The 13,731-nt window shown below is 48.1% G+C and overlaps 1 protein-coding gene and 1 long non-coding RNA gene across 12 annotated transcripts in view; one reads left to right on the top strand and one right to left on the bottom strand.

Moving 5' to 3' along the window:
- Positions 1-13,731, top strand: part of znf536 (zinc finger protein 536) — a 223,199-nt gene that overhangs the window by 182,280 nt on the left and 27,188 nt on the right. The window lies entirely within an intron of this gene.
- The window catches only part of LOC113027768 (uncharacterized), a 90,329-nt gene that overhangs the window by 1,510 nt on the left and 75,088 nt on the right, over positions 1-13,731 (bottom strand). Inside the window, exons 3-4 of the long non-coding RNA XR_003273128.1 lie at positions 11,250-11,337; positions 10,918-11,046 (exon numbers count right to left, since the gene is read on the bottom strand). This is a non-coding gene — a long non-coding RNA (uncharacterized LOC113027768). The remainder of the gene's footprint in view (positions 1-10,917; positions 11,047-11,249; positions 11,338-13,731) is intronic.

Raw genomic sequence — 13,731 nt, forward strand, 5'->3', positions numbered from 1 at the left:
AGCCGCATTATCCGCTTCGTTCCAGTCGGGCGGCTCTGGTACTCCAGGCTGGAGGGTGGGTGCTGTGAGGCGCTGAGTGACGGGTTACACCTGGCTGACTGATGACATCAGAGCCAATCAGCTGTGCATATTTTACTCTTCTGTGTGAATCTTTTGTTTTCCATCTTTCCCTCCATCTGTCCAGTTTGGGGGGTTTATTTTTGAAAAGAGCTGCTCATCGTTTAATTGGTTAGCACACTTTTAAATGTTAATGAAGCATCAACACCAGACTTTTACCTAAACCACTTCAAGTGAGGAAAAGGTGGCAGACGAAGGTCTAACCACAGCAACTTGTGCCACCTCCACGCCAGCTCCTGACGTGGACTTTGCAGGTGTTGGAAGAACCGAGCAGAAGACGTGAGCTGTGCTCAGCCTCAGAGGTGGGCCGAGGAGCTCGGGAGGTCACGCAGGAGCTCCTCCACATCGAGAGGAGGCAGAGTAGGGGGCTCCGGATGTGACAAGAAGCCTCCTGGAGGAGGCCCTGGGAAGTGGTCAGGAGATCAGCTCCTGGCTGAGGCTGTATGGTGTGTTCTATAACCTTTATTAAAGCAGGAAGACGCGGTGGCTGCAGATCAGGCGGTTGTATGAAGCGCTCAGGAGGAGCAGAGCTGCTTAAGTACTGGACTATTCACCAAAGCGGTGCCCACAGACGGGCCCGACCCTCGTGGCGTCCTGAAGTGGGCTTTTGTCTCGGCTGAAGCGAAAGAGTAGAAACATTAACAGCAGAAGAGCAGCGGCGGGATGAGGTTTAGGGACAGCTTCCGGTGAGCGCGAGCCAGCGGAGAATCGAAGCCCTCGTCCTGCAGGTGGACCCGGTGAGCGACTCGTCAGATCTTCCATTTCACTCACCGGCTTCCCCGCCCGCTTTCCCACAGTCCTCTTCTCCTCGGCCTGATAATGACGCTTAAGAAGGTAATGGTGTAAACCCCCCTCTGTCCATATGTGTCTCTACCTCGCTCTCTGGGGAACAAAGAGGCCTTATTATACCTCCCTGTCAGCGGCGTCTCTCCGCGGTACAATCGCTGTTTTCAGCAGCGCTGCCAGCGTGGGGTAAATGGAGAGAGAGGCAGGTAGAGCGAGAACAGCGGCGTCTTTCTCCAGAGGCCGAATCCAGCGAGTTATCTACAAGTGCTTTTGAGTTTGAAATGTCTTTGTATGCAGCTTTTCTTTTTCTCAAAGCTCCAACAGGCAGTGTAATTTATTTGAGGCACTTGTTCTCACACACACACACTCACACACACGCACTCCTTAAGTCTACAGATATCTTCTTATTGGGGAATCTTTCAATAAATCAATGTGACTTTAAACACATTTCCCAGGCGACGCCTCTGACCTGATAAGAAGTGAACTAATCTCTTTTGAGGCTGCCGGGAGAGCTTTGAACCAAATCTACTGTGCATCTATCACCAAGGTTATTTGTCAATGGCTGCTAATCCCAGGTAAATTTCCCTGGTTTTATATCAGGGTTCTCATGTCTGAAGTTTCTCGGCCTTGGGAAAATAAGAGAGCGGGCTTACAGAAAGGAGGGAACAAAAGAAATGTTATGGATTTCAACAGCAGCAGGAAGGGGAGGGCCGGGGCGCCACGCTATTTATTAATTATTCTTTACTGAGTCAGACAAAGAAATCATTTTAACCAGGATGTGCTCCGTCACAGGAACCCCCAAAATAATCAGCACTAAAAATCACAGTCACTTGTTTTTTCTTTGATGAAGAAAATAAATCCAACCTGCTGTTTCATTACTAAAGTTATAATAAAATACCTAATAATTATTATTTACTGTTGAAAAAGAATCATAATAATCAATAATAATGTTCACTGATTGATAATGTTGGTTTGTAAACAGTTATCTGGACGTTATTTCAAAGTTAAACGGGCATACTGTGGGTGTTATTCTGAGCGTATCAGTGGGCAGGTGGCGGCGACCTGAGTCACATGATCATGAACCTCGTTTCAGAGATTGCAGTCTGCCCGGCACACGCGTGCCATATGACTGACGTTACCGTAGAAACTGGCGCCTTTGAGTAAACATCATTATTAACCACCGTTAATAATAATTATGATAATGTATTTTATTTATAAGCGCTTACATCGAAACAGCAAGTGAAAAACATTTAAACAATTAATGAGTTTCCATGACGACGGGCTGGCGATCACTTATAAAACTTTATCTCAAAATGCGCCTGATCAGCGCCGATAGCTCACGTGTAGTTCATTCCAAAATCATCGTTATTGCAGATCTTAATGTTTCTTATGAGCAGAGAGATCAACTAAGCGTGAACTTTGACCCCAGTCTTTGGAGACATATGAATGTCTTTTACTTTGTCAGTCGGTAGCTGACGTCGTGTTTCTGGTCACGTCTTGAACCCAGCTTTTGGGAAATCGTTTTTTCACTACGAGCTCACATTCCAGGGAGTACTGCAGTACTGTAATGTCCTCGAGTAAGCCAAAAAGAGGGTGGTTAAATGAAAGAAGACTAAACTCAAACTTAAAAATCATTTTACCATGTGACTAGTTAACGGCTTCCCCCGTGAAGGAAGCCGAGCCCGTCTGCAGCACACGCTGATCCCATCGTCACCGTTGGTGGGAACTTTCTGGCTTTCTCATTTCTCGAGCCGCTGCACCTCCTCGTGTGGAAACCGACTTTTCTCCGAGCTCCTTTTTTCCTTCCCCTCCTCCGTCCCTTGAAGTCCCCCCTCCCCCCATGTGTGCAGAAGATCATGGAAAATCTCTTGCCATATCTGTCATCTGTCACGCTCTCTGATGAACAGTTTTGATCTCTCACTCCTGTGTTTATGGCCGTTGTCAAGCAGAAAGAGTCGTAGCCGTAAGTGCTTACACCAGCGTGTAAATAGTTTGACGTGTGGCTCTGTAACAAAGTTGTTGGAGTAAATAAGGAACCAAACAACCACGCACAATCGCAATTAAGTTGTATGTCTGCATTATGAAATGTTTGGAGCAGCATGATTTCTGCTCACTCCTCTGCGCTCACCACGCTGCGTATCAAAAAGCCTCCCTTTGTTCCTGCTAGAGACCAAAGAGTAAATACGCTGCTTTACCCACACACACACACAGGGATATAATGTGATCGTTGCTCACTTCTTCCACTGTGAGGTCATGGTGTTTGGGTCCAAGTCGGTCGGAGGATCTGCTGCTGAGCGCTTTCACAGCTCTGTGGCGTCACGTATGAAGATGTTCCTCACGTCTGATTCCTGCAGACGGATGACAGACGTCGAGCTGATTCGATTAAAACGGTCAGAGAGAGCCAAACGGAGCTCAGCGGTCACACTGACGATGGCTCTTTGTCCTCACTTCCTGCACTGTTAGTGGTTGACACAGCCACCGTGAGCATTTCCCGATGTCACGTCTTTTATTTTGCAATTGTGGGCTTCCTGCGTGGTTGTAGCACGCCGGCGTGTTTGGCCACAGGTCGCGTTTGTCAGGACTCGGGGAGTTTCAGGCGGGTCGTAAATGACGTCAGAGGCATTTTTAGCGTCGTCCTGCAGGAACGTTTGGGAAAGATTCGGATTATTTTTGATGTCCGAGAAACATTTTAGGAACTGAATGAAATCAGCTGGTGTGGAACGTGTCCTTGCAGAGGTCAGAGGTTACTGGATGGATCTGCCAAAGTGTGCACGAGTGTGTGCACGTTAAATCAGAACAGAGGTTCTGTTGTTTACAGTTTTGCTCTCACAGCACTGTTTTTCATCATAAAACTATAACTTTTTTCAGCTTTGAACCAAAACAAACAGCAGCGTCTGAAGTCGCTTTGTCAATCTGGGGCGGGGCCTCGCGGTCCCGGACACAGGACAGACCTGAGACAGACGGAGAGGAATGGAGGCAGCGGTTGGGGAGGGAGAGGAGGGGTGTGGGAGTGGGGGTGAACTTGGAAAGGTTTCGTATATCATAATTATCCCGTTAAGTAACGGCAGAGCGGCCTCCCCAGGGGAATTCGTCTTAAATAGAAGATTTGCAAGGAGAACGGGTCAGAGAGAGAGAGGAGCGGCTCCGAGTCGGCAGGAAATCCTGTTTACATTTACATAATCATATCAACACTCCTTCGTCTTCATCGTCTCGCTCTCTGAGAGGAGATGAGGAAGGGCTCGGGGCCGTTTGTTGCCACCGCTCCTCTTTTTTATTTTCTTAAAGTGCAGCCAGTGCTGGCACCTCCGTCACCCCCCTCCCCTCTGCGCTCCTCCCTGTGTGAGGGGATTTCTCAGACCTCTGGCCTCCTCCCCTTGTTCGTCTCATAAATAAGGCATGGCGTGCCGGGCTGCGTGAGCCTTAATTGAGATCTGCTAAGAGCAGCGAGCAGATGTTTGTAGCAGCAACTGTTGAATCATCAGAGACCTCGGCGAGCCACGAAACATCAGCCAGGTGCTCCACTTTTTAATTTCTCACTTTTTTATCTCTTTACATCAAAAAGCTGAGTGTGTGTGTGCAGACAGAAACACGGGTTATTAGCAATGCTAAACTGCTGCAAAGCGGCTTTGTCTTCATGGAAACAAAGACGGGAGCAAAGAAATCTGGAAGAGAAGCCGGATCAGGAGGTCATGGAGGTGTAGAGACGTGTATGAACATGTCTGTCTGATTATTATTGGATGTTTGAATATTAAAAATAAAAAAGGGAGAAGGAGCAGCATGAACGACGCCTCACTTGGATCCATGATAACAGTTTGTTTAAGCCCTTTCTTAGTGTGCTTTTATTTATGTAATGTGAGTTTATGATTAAAGACACATATTCCTTTATTCTGTACAGCTGTGAGCACAAAACGGGAATGCTGCATTAACCTGCAGCTGTGGGAAAAACAGGCCTCAAGAAATGTGCAATGAAGAGCAGGTGGGAGCTCAGTAATCCAGGATATGGTTGTAATCCTAGTTTAATCTAACTCCTATTAATCTGGTTATTTCCTAATAAATAAATAAAAAATTGTGATTCCATGCAGACAAACATCTGAGGATTCTGATTTTCTCAGGAAAGCAGTGATTTAAAGACCAACAAAGCCCACATTCAGAGCAGGGAGGCACTAAAACCTGCGGTTTCTCTGTCCTCTTGACGCTCCATAGAGGTCCCAGCATGCCATGGGAGTGCTGGGAACGCCACGACTTTATTTATACAGCAAGAAACAGAAACAAGAACAGGACAGGACGGAAAGAGGGCTCACCCAAAGCCCCCCTCTAACTCATTAGGCAGGCTAAAGCTCCTATTGCGTCCAACCGTCCATCTGACTTCTATTTAAGCAGATGAATTACAAAGAACTTTCAGAGTAATCTGAGTATTCTGGGATCGTTACTCTGTGACGCGTACCTGTGGACCTTCTGTTTTCTTTCCCTCCAGTGTTTAATGGCAGATCTGATTTTCTGATCTCAGTTTTTACACACCACAGCAGAGCACTGCTGCCCTATATATGCTTACTGGCCTATATACTATTGTCCCATTTGCTGCTTCGCTTTGTGCCGGTGATCCACATACATCCTCCATAGTGTGTCATCTCTCTCCTTCTTTGCTTTGGGGTTCGCTGGCACATCAGCAGACTCCTGCTCCCTTCCCATCTCCCATCTGGCTTCATGCCACACCGAATTAGTAACCAGATATGTCACCGCCACTGAGCTGCTGCCGAAAACACTGTCCACTTCTGGGAGGGCCACGGCTTGCAGATTAGCGCCTACAATTAATACAGTGGACTCTCGGGGAGGCTGTCTGCTGTTTGGGGCTCTGCTAAACGAGGAGAGGCGAGATGTTTGCGGCACGATGAGACGGCTCAGAGACGTGGAAACGCTCAGTCATATTCTAACTCTGAAGGTCACGAAGCATCATTGACGCTGCACAGAGTATCGCTTCACGCAGGGGCCGAAAATCAGGCTGGGTCCTCCATATGGCCATATATCCACGTACACCTGTCTATCTGTGGCTGTTCTGTAGGCGGCGTCACGAACAGACTGATTAAAGTGTACAGTGTGTCGGCGTGGATGCTTCGCAGAAACAGGAAGTTTACCAGATATCTGTATCTGAGAGTTGCTGGTCTGCCGCTGCTTCTGATTGGCTAATTGGTTGATTCGTTTACTGCTTTGTCTCCATTTGTGAAGAGACTACAGGTATCCTCTAGTGTACCCACAGCTGTCAGCTGTGATAATGGTGTTAATGGTGACAATGACGAGGGTGACGATGATGATGATGGCAGACCCCGCTATCTCAGGCAGATTTTACTGAAGGTGATGTGAGAGGAACAGGTTAAAGCACCAGAATCACTCAGAGCTCGACCCTCAGACCTCCACTTCTTCTTCTTCTATGTTTAGTTAGGAAAGTAGGGCTGAGACTTCAGTGTGAGTGTGGGCGGGGCTTAAACCCTGATGTTATGGAAGGATATTGTCTTATTCTCTTGAATGACACCACTTTGTTTAATTTCTTCATTGAGTTCTTTTCTACTTTATTACTCGTGTTTCTCGTCTTGGCTGCAAGAAAACTTCCGATACTGTAAATCGCATTTTATCTTAGCTTGCGTTTGTCGTCGTCATCTTCTTCTAGCATAAGTAAAAGTCCTGTGATATGCCTGCAGTTTGTTTGTTAGTGGGTGGATCAGAAGGCAGAGGAAACCCCAACGCTGGGCTTTAATCAAAGTCAAAGCAGCATCGTGCAGCAGCTCGGCCTCCAGCCTCGGCGTGGGTAAGCTCGGTGTCGGTGTTTGGCGATGAGCTCGGCCGTCCGTGTTGCTGAAACAAGTGAAAGGATCTCCTTCCAGTTTATACACTCAGCTCGAGGTTTTCTCGGCGCTCCGCAGCCTTTCTGCACATTCCTGCACCATTATGTGACACTGTCGCTGAATAAAAGGCCGTATTATGTTGCAGCCCCCCCCCCCCGTAAAAGGGCAGAAGTGGACCGGGTTTTTATCTGCTGAACGAATCAATCAGGATTATGTCAGCTGAAAGGAATCACAGACTGCAGTCTCCAGGCCTGTCTCGGTGTGTGTGGCAGCAGGGATGTGTGATGGAGGACAGCACTTGTTGGATGCTAACATGCTCCGCGTGGTGACAGAGATGTTATTCGAGGGCTAAAAAGCAAGAGTTTTTTTCTATTTATGTATTTCCCCACCCGCCGCCTCCACCGGCCCTCTCTCCTCCTCTATGGGAGGATTGGAAGGGCACTAATTATCATTTCAGCAGAAATGATTAGGAGATCAAACAGGGATCGAATGCCATTTCCTTCCATTAATGCCGGGGGTTTAGAGTGCCTGTCAGGGCTCGGCTTGTCCTGCAGGGAGGAAAAATAACAGGGGAGGATGGAGGAGGGGGCGAGGGGTGGACGGGACAGGGTAGAGGTTTGGTAACGGAGAGACGACAGCTGCTCAGATAAAGACGTTTAAAGCGGGGCACATTTATTTTTCCCAGAGAGCCAGAGGCCGCAGTACTGCCCCGAACAGCAGGTGTCGCCACGAAGTTGTGACGCCGACATGCTGCCAAACTAAGTTTCCATTAAAAGCGCGATCGAGCGAGGCTGGCGGTAGATGAGCGGATGGAGAGCGTGCACGAGGCTGCGACGGTTCGTGCACGTCAGATGAGAGAAATGTCAAAGAGAATGTGAGAGATGACCTCTGCGCTCATCGCCCATTAATGACCCTGCAGCTCCCAGCTTCATTTTCCCTCTCATCGAAAACATTCAAAAAAACATTTCCTCCTGTCTGCAGCAGTCATTTCCCCCGCATTGTATTTATGTATTGGAAAAAAAAGGTAATAGATCAAGCACATTCCATTATTCTCTTATAAGATCATTAGCAAATATAATTAGATATGAAAGAAAGTAATTTGGAGAGAAGAGGAGAGAAAAGCGCTATCAGGCAGAGAAGACAGATTGTAGCATCAGAGTGTTTGGGCTTAAATTGCTCAGCGGAGGTATTATCACGCCGGCAATCTTTTAGCCTCAGAAACAGTTTTGGAGACAGACAGCGAAAGATAGAAAGAGGCCACTAACGCTCACTTCATTGTGCCCCCCCCCAACACACACACACAACTGCAATCATGCCTTCCTCCATCTTCACTCCTCCTCCTCTGGATCCCTCCATCCTGTCAGCTCAGAGTTTGAGTGAGTTTATAAAAAGAAAACAAGCTGCCATGGAGTCATCACCTAATCACCCCCCCCCCCCCAAGAAGCTCTGGCTTTAAATCGCAGGAACAACAGAAATTGCCTTGAAGTCGCTCGATGAGGAACCTTCTCGCTGCGCCCGCGCACGAGCCGGCGTCACTCTTTGTTGCACCTCAACGCCACGCTCTGTTTGTCTAATAAGGATCAGAGCGCAGCACAACAAGCTGCCGCCACTTCTCCTCACCCGCCTCCTTCTTCTTCTTCTGCTTCTTTAGTAGTGCTTTGAGGGATCGGGGGAAGGAGGGGGAGGAAGGTGGGAAGGGTGAAGAGGAGGGGTGGCGGTGTGGATTTTTCTAGTCTTTTGTGCGAATCACAGGGAATGGTAACTATAAACATCCTGTATTCATTAAAACCATCTAAAAATACAATTTTGGAGGCAGAGGGGGGCGCGGGCTGCGCTCACTTCCTGCGCCGCTCCTCCTCGGTGTATACAAGCCTGCTGCTGCTCATATTTACATATTTAGAAATGCCGGGCTGTACAATGAGGCGCGCCGCTGCCAACGATAACACTCTTTGCCGCTTTGAGGCCGGAAGCCTGCGACAGGGAACAAAGAGCCACCGCCAACATCGCATGCACACGCGCAGGTCACCTGTCCGAACACGCCCCAGTGTGCCAAGCCCATTTCTTCCTGCTCAGCTCTCGCAGGGCGACTTTGCACAGTTCAGAATAAGCCTTCTTTCTGTGACACTCACAGGCGGGCTGGTCGCTGTCAGGCCCGCTCAGGGTCAAAAAAACACGATCCAGAGCCGCTTCTGCAAGGCCTGGAGCTCATGTTCTCTCTGGAATCAGCTGTTTTAGCTCCTCCTCCTGAAAGCCAGCTTTCTTCTGATTGGCTGAGCGCTGTGGGTGTTGAATAACACCTGTCCTACATGGGATCCCGCCTCCTCCACGGCGTGGACGTGAACATGAGTACGAGAGCTTGGACGAATTATTGCATTAACTGTGAGGCTGACATGAAAATGTTTCATCTTCAGTGTGACGCAGCTGCGTGACCTTTATTCCTTTTTCACTTTTTCCCACTAAAGCAAAGAGAAATGTAAATGCTCTGAGCTCAAACAGACAAGCAGCCGCGTGTGTGTGAGTGTTTCTTTGTGAGAGTGCGTGTTTGTGTCTGCATGCGTGTGCATGTGCGTGTCTGGTCCCCACAAGTTTGAAGACATTTTTGAAAATGTGTTTTCAGTGACAGGCTTACAGGCGGGTCAGGGGCTCGGGAAGCATTAAGTCAGATTTCAGATATGAATACCTGACATGCGTGTGTCTCTGTGAGTGTGCGTGTGTGTGCATAAGTATGCGTGTGGTATTTTTGCAGGCTGATGTTAACGTCAGGTGATGCCTCTGAGACGACACACACTCGTCCGCACGCACACACACCCACGCCGGCGTGTACTCCCCGACACATGCTCAGTGCAGCACCGTGCCGTTGCCCCCCCCCCCCCATTTATCCATTCTGTTAAGCATGACACATGTATTAACAGTAGATGGATCCTGGAGCTGTGTGTCCTCACACCATATGTTGAGCTTTCCCAGATCCTCTCCCGCCGGTGCCGCCTCATGGCGTGCCACAAGAGGGCGCTGTGGTGGCTCGGGCCGACGTATAGATTGTGTGTGATGTTTGTGGGGCGGGCGCAGGGCTGTGTGCGAGGTGCGCTGGCCCACAGACGGCAGACTGTCTGAAGGAAACAAACAGATAAGACTCGCATTCATGTGAGAGATGAATGCCGGGCAGGTTTCTGTGTCTGTGAGGTGCATCTGCCATCTACCCGAATGGGAAATTAAAAAGTGTGAAGGGAAGTTATGCTAAATCTATAAAGTTGGCCGGGAAAGCGCTCCCCCCTCGCAGCGGCAGTTGTTTGGGGAGAAGGAGCAGCGTGCTTAAATAATAACATTCCAGGTGGCTTAGTTAATGAACAGTGAAAATCAAATATGGGGCCTAATCTGGAGCTCGTTACAGGAAGTTTCTTTACAGGGAAGTCAAAGGCAGGAAGTGCCCTTGGGGACAGACTAAACACTTTTTGAAGCTTGAAAACAAGGAAACTTTATTTTGGGTTCGTTTTAGAGGTGTGGGCTGTTCTCACAGCAGACCTGGCACCCACAGTCGGAGCTCGGATCCTCTCGTTGGGATCGCATTTAATGTCTCGTGTGTTTAATGTCCATGCTGCGACTGGAGCTCTGCTCGCTCATCTGAGCACTTCAGCATCTCATTTCCTGGTCTTAGATCGCCATCGTGTGGCTGCAGGTGGGTATGACACCAGTGAGGAGCCATGATCCGGGTCTTTCCCTGGCTCAGGAGGGGCCACTGGGAGGTGAAGGCTCGACTCACAGCCCCTCTAATCATGTGATCACTAAGCAGCCAGTCAGAAGCAGCAGTGTAAGCTCACATTTGTCTGCTGCAGGTGTTAACAGGACCTCTGTTACTTTGTCTTCAACATTAAATGAGTCCCGTACTTTTATTTTTAGACATTGGTTTGCTCAGTATCACGCTGCTGTCCTGCACAGCAAAAATGAGACCATTTGGCCCACAACTGGGTAGACACATGAAACCCCCCTCCCCCCCACCAGTGTTGTGTTTTTTTTTACAGAATGAACCTTTCACAGCGTGAGCGCACACACAAGAATGAGTGTTGTGTTTTTGCAGGCACATAAAAGTACGGTTCAAAGAGTGTAGAAAAAAACAAGCAGCTGAAATTATTTGTGAGGTTTTAAAAACAGTGAAAAATCAAATAAAATGTGCAGAAAATACCTTTGGTGTCAGTCTTTGTTCGTTCTGAGGAGATGTCGCTTCGTGTGTTTAATGACGCGAGGTCCACGTGACCGAGAGTGAACACAAACCCACACAGTCGACCAGAAATCATCTGAAACTGAAGCTGAGCTGAAAAGAAAGCGAAGTCTGTGTTAGAGCAGATGCTGATTCCTGCATATGTGATGTGTGAGTAAACTCATCTTCAGCAGCGTGTAACTAAAGCTGTCACCACCAGGGGGCAGTGTTTCACAGCAGTACTACACAGTGTGTTTGCTGATGTTGGTAAACAGACTGTACTCAGCAGGATTTATATAAAAGAAAGAAATGAGAACCTGCATGAAGATCAGTCCAGTGGTTTTGGCCTCTTTCAGCATCCTTACACTCTGTGATGTGTACTTGTTGGAGTTTGTGCTGCCGTCTCTGTAGAAACAGACACGTGTCACGTCCGTGAGCGTTTATACATGATGTATAATCTTCTTTCTGGCTCACAATGACTTAATATGATTCATGAGAGGCACGTCTGAGAGATTACAGGCCAACATGTCATGAACAGTAGTTGAACACGGTTAAGTCTCTTTGCCACGCAGGGCAGCAGCACCAGGTTCCACAGTAGGTGTCCCATACGTGTCGTTCTTTGCCGTGGTTGGACGTGTAGATGGGTGAGCTGCAGAAGCGAAGCGGGGCGCCGTCGGCCGCGGCGCAGAGCAGACGTGTACGTGTGACGGTTCTGTTTGGTTGCAGTTGTAACGCGGAGCGGGGAAGCACGTGAAGTGAGTTTGCTGGGCTCTCCTCCCGCCGCGCAGACAGTCTGAGAGTTATTACTGGCTGCTGAATCTAAGAGATGTTTTATCATGTTATTAGCTCTTTATTTTCCCTCTGTTACGCTGGCACTTCCTTTCATTTTCATATCCATTTCCATACTTGTGAAAGCACAGCTCAAATAAAGCCGTGTTTTAATTTGGTTTTGTCAGATTCATAACGCCACTTTAAAAGAACATGACATGCAAATGTGCTCAGCGGTGTTTTATTGCAAAATAATTTTCAAAGAAGTTGCTGAGGGAATGAAAGTGTGCAAAACCGGGAGGGGGGGGCTTGTATTATTTAGTGGCCTCTGCTGTGGGACCTAATTACAGTTATGCATTTCTTACTGTATCACAGAGACATAAAACTTTTTTTATTGCAATTACTCACTTCGCTTCTCGCCACTGTCACACTTCCCGTCGCACTTATTGAGCTGGGCGCTGGGCGTGAAAGGCCTGCGCTGCCGGGACTCAAACGTGTTGGCGCCCAATCTCGAAGACATCGTCCCAAACCCCCAAAATGACAAAAAAAAGCAGCGCGAGGAGGAAACAAACAGCCGATTGGTCGACCCACCGACCTCGCTCATGCTTCAGCCTCACAGGAAGCAGAAAGGCAGAAAAGAAGGTGATGCGTCTGTTTTACATCTTAATGAGGCCGAATCTTTCCGAGCAACTGCGCCGTTCATGTATCAACAGTGCACGAGCGCCGGGGAGCGAAAATCTTTCAGAACTTCAGTACTGAAAAGAAAAAAGATTAAATTGATACCCACGTGTTTGTTTATTGGACAGAATGACACTAACAGGGTCACTGTCCTGCCTGCTGCACGTTTCCCATAAAACAGCTGAAACTGCCTCACATGCTGCTCAGTCCAGCTCACATTCATCATGTACAAGGACCTGCATTCACACACGCACACCAGAAAACTTTCAGTTGTCCAATCTGAGCATCCTGACTGATGAATACTGTGTGTGCGTGAGACAGTGATCATGTGACGTCCTGCCGGACAGCTGCTCACGTGCACAGAGCTCACAGGATCAAGACCACGTGTTGTTTTTATAGATGGAGGCTCAAAATGAATGTGTGGAGCTCTTTGCACGGTTCTTATCCAGGACAGATCCTCAGATCCTACTGGGTCAAAGGTCAGACTGAACCATGACCTTTGACCCAGTAACACAAATGTTCCATCAAAGCAGATCTGGATGAGTTTTTAATAAAGAACAGATGTTTCCATGGAGACCGTGTGGTGATGCGCTTTCAGGGACATTTTTAATAATTGTTCTAAATTTATTCTGAAGGTGTGAACAATGTACTAAAATCATTGAGGGAAAATGAATCCTGCACAAAGTAACATCCACCTGATCCAGTGCATAGACGGACCTTTCAGCCCCACCCTGCTCCTTCAGTTCATCCAGCTTCAGCTTCCAGACTGATATAAAATGGACAACAACAGAATATAAACACTACAAATTATTATCATATTCTTTGTTCTTATAACTCTGTAAGTGTACGTCCACACGTCCATCTTTGTGTGGCCTCAGCGACCAGCTGACCGCCGTGCGGACGTCACTGTTAGTTACACACCATGATGTTTGTCCATGTGCGTGTGTGAGTGTGTATTCATATCTTTGTGGGGACCACAAATTGGAAGTTTATAATAATTGTGGGGACCAGCAGCCCTTATGGGGACACAATCCGGGTCCCCATAAGTTTGAAGACATTTTTGAGACTCAAAACGTGGTTTTATTGTCAGGGTTACAGCTGGGGTTAGGGTTGGGGTTACAGCTGGGGTTACAGCTGGGGTTAGGGTTGGGGTTACAGCTGGGGTTAGGGTTACAGCTGGGGTTACAGCTGGGGTTAGGGTTGGGGTTACAGCTGGGGTTACAGCTGGGGTTACAGCTGGGGTTACAGCTGGGGTCAGGCATTCATTTCTGATGGTTGGGATAGGGGGCCAGGGAAAGCATTATGTCCCCACAAACATATGAAACCACATTGTGTGTGTGTGTGTGCGGGTCC

The sequence above is a fragment of the Astatotilapia calliptera genome, chromosome 1 (genome assembly GCF_900246225.1).
Source record: "Astatotilapia calliptera chromosome 1, fAstCal1.2, whole genome shotgun sequence".
Taxonomy (NCBI): Eukaryota; Metazoa; Chordata; class Actinopteri; order Cichliformes; family Cichlidae; genus Astatotilapia; species Astatotilapia calliptera.